The sequence below is a fragment of the Jaculus jaculus genome, chromosome 3 (genome assembly GCF_020740685.1).
Source record: "Jaculus jaculus isolate mJacJac1 chromosome 3, mJacJac1.mat.Y.cur, whole genome shotgun sequence".
Lineage (NCBI taxonomy): Eukaryota > Metazoa > Chordata > Mammalia > Rodentia > Dipodidae > Jaculus > Jaculus jaculus.
In genome coordinates, this window is record NC_059104.1 from 184,706,380 (window position 1) to 184,709,850 (window position 3,471).

Sequence of the window (3,471 nt, forward strand, 5' to 3'; positions counted from 1 at the left end):
TCCTCTGCGGGGGCCAAGGAGCGCAGGCGCGACGGTGGCCGGGCGCCCGCAAGTCTCCCCTTTCGACGGGGCACGGGAGCGGGGAAGCTGCTTAGACGGAAAGGGAAGGGAGAGGGTGAGCGCTATTCCTGCCGACGTGGGAGTCGCACGGGCTTGGGTTTGAATGTGACCCCAGGATCCAAAGTGTAAAAACTATCCACGGCACAGGCTTCCTTGAAACCAGTGGGTTCCCCAAACGCCGTCCGTGGCCACCCACAAGAGGCTTGGAGGAAAGCAGCATGCGGGCCTGCTCTTCGCGCGGGCTGCCCCTGCGCCCACCCGACCACCCGAGGCCCCGAGCGGCGCGTGGGCTCACCTGGGCGCCGGCCTGCGGGGTCAGCCCGCCGCGCCCGCCCGCCCGCCCTTATGGAAGCAGCGGGCGCGGGGCGGCCAATGGGCGCCGGGCGCTCCCCGCGGGAGCCAATGGGAGACGAGGAGCGCGGGGGGGCGGGGCGCCCCGCTGGCTCCGGGTCTGTTTGCGCGGCGTTTTAGTCACGCCAGCAGCGCGCGGGTCCGGGTGGCTCTGAGCTCGCCGGCGAGGCCGGTCCTCAGCGCGCGGGTCTGGGTGGCTCTGAGCTCGCCGGCGAGGCCGGTCCTCAGCGCGCGGGTCTGAGAGGCTCTGAGCTCGCCGGCGAGGCCGGTCCTCAGCGCGCGGGTCTGGGTGGCTCTGGGCTCGCCGGCGAGGCCGGTCCTCAGCGCGCGGGTCTGAGAGGCTCTGAGCTCGCCGGCGAGGCCGCTCCTCAGCGCGCGGGTCTGAGAGGCTCTGAGCTCGCCGGCGAGGCCGGTCCTCAGCGCGCGGGTCTGAGAGGCTCTGAGCTCGCCGGCGAGGCCGGTCCTCAGCGCGCGGGTCCGGGTGGCTCTGAGCTCGCCGGCGAGGCCGGTCCTCAGCGCGCGGGTCTGGGTGGCTCTGGGCTCGCCGGCGAGGCCGGTCCTCAGCGCGCGGGTCTGAGAGGCTCTGAGCTCGCCGGCGAGGCCGGTCCTCAGCGCGCGGGTCTGAGAGGCTCTGAGCTCGCCGGCGAGGCCGCTCCTCAGCGCGCGGGTCTGAGAGGCTCTGAGCTCGCCGGCGAGGCCGGTCCTCAGCGCGCGGGTCTGAGAGGCTCTGAGCTCGCCGGCGAGGCCGCTCCTCAGCGCGCGGGTCCGGGTGGCTCTGAGCTCGCCGGCGAGGCCGGTCCTCAGCGCGCGGGTCTGAGAGGCTCTGAGCTCGCCGGCGAGGCCGGTCCTCAGCGCGCGGGTCCGGGTGGCTCTGAGCTCGCCGGCGAGGGCTCCCTCCGAGCCCCGAGGCCCCCTGTGACTGACGCCGTGCCCTCCCGTGGAGGAGCGCGCCCACGGTGGGAGGCCGCCGCAGGAATGCCCCTGCCTCCCGCGCACCCGGGGCCCTGGGTTGGCCGCCCGCCCTTCTCTCCGAGTCATTCCTCACCACCTCCCAGGGGACGCGCTCACACTCCGGTGATTCAAAAAGAACGTTGAAAGCTACGAGCAAATGACTGCCGTGTCCACAGACCATCACCTTGCAGGCCGCGTGCACGTGACGCGGCAGCCAAGTACTGGGAATGGTTTATATATGTACTGATGGAGTGCTCAGATCGAGAGGGGCTATCCCAAAGGACTACAGTAACCTGGGGGGACTGGTCCCAGGACACCTACAGTGGCCAAAATCTAGGAACGCTCAGGGCCCTTAAACAGACAGAATTTTATAAAAATGTGCGCATCCTCCTGCAGGCTTTAAATCCTTAGCTGACTTACTGTACCCAACGCAGGTTAAAAGCTAAGCAAGCAGCGGGAGCGCGGTGGCGCAGGGCTTTAATCCCAGAATTTGGGAGGCAAACGTAGGATCCCCATGAGTTCGAGGCTGCGCTGAGACTGCATAGTCAGCCTGGGCTAGAGGGAGACCCTACCTTGGAAAAAAAAAAAAAAAGAAAGAAAGAAAAAGCTATGTAAACACTGATGTTGTATTGCCTAGGGAACAATGACCAAAACAAAACAACAACAACAAAAAAAACCCAATCAGTACAAATATAATCACCGCCCCCGCCCGGTGGGTTTCAATCCAGGAGTGCTGAATCAGCAGATGTCTACCCCCAGGATATCAAGAGCCAACTGTAACACCTTGTATTGTTGAATATCCTTTTCTCTAATTCTTGAAGTCAAGTATAACAGATTATATAAATCATACACAGCAATAGCCACTGGTTTGTCTTTTTTGAGACAAGGTCTCACTCTGTCTCAAGATGGCCTGAACTTACTCTGTAGCCCAAGCTGACCTTGTAGTGCTCCTGCATCAGCCTCCCAAGCGCTGGAATTATAGGTGTGAGCCACCATGCCCAGCTTAATATGCACTTTCTTGAGGTATGCACTTTTGAATTTTGACATAGTATGTAGCCACCAAGCAATCAAATATAAAGCTTTTCTTCTTTTTTTAAACCCCCCTTTGTTTTTGTTTTTATTTTTGTTGTTGTTGTTTTGTTTTTTTCTCTAGCCCAGGCTGACCTGGAATTCATTATGTAGTCTCAGGGTGGACTTGAACTCATGGCAATCCTCCTACCTCTGCCTCCCAAGGGCTGGGATTAAAGGTGTGCGCCATCATGCCTGGCTCTAAAACATCTTCATCACCCCTCAATAGTCTTTTGTCTCAGTCCTCCCCCATGACCTGTCCCTGAAAATCACGGAACTGATTTCTGTCCCTGTCGTTTTGCCTTCTCTGGAACAAGAAAAGTAGACTCAACAAAGTCTACAGGGCTTTGGTTCCTGGCTCTTAATGTAATGCTTTGATGTTAATTTTACATGTATCAGTAATTTAGTAATTTATCAATAGCATGGCTGAGTATGAATGTCTTTGGAGGGGAGGATTGAGACAGGGTCTTGATCTACAGCCCAGACTGGCCTTGAACTTACAATCCTCATGCCTCAGCCTACACTTAATTGGGATTAGACATGTACCATCACCCCTGATGTGTATGTTCCTCAAATCACAGGGCACATACAGCTTTCATTTATTCCCAGGTCTTCTTTCAAGCTGTATAATAATCCCATGAGCTAAATACTATTCTTTCTTTCTTTTCTTTTTTTTGAGGTAGGGTCTCCCTCTAGCTCAGATGCATGTGTATGTGCGCGGTTGTAGGAGACTGAGAGATAAAGGGCAATTTTTAATTTTTTGCTTTTGCTTCTAAAGATAAGAGCTACTAGAGATAGAAGGACATAGCAAGACAGAAGAGGATGAATTAGGGAAGCGGGCAACGTCAGGTCCCCAGTACTGCCGTTCTTCATTCTAGGAGGTCGGGCAGATAAGTCCCCTGGCTTTATAGGTATGTAATCCTACCTGAAAACACACTCGGAAAACAATCATGGCACTTGTCAGACTACTGAATGTTGTTTAGGGATAAGGCAAAAGGTGTGACAGAGAGGGCATATAGAGAAGCTTCTGGGTGACCAGCA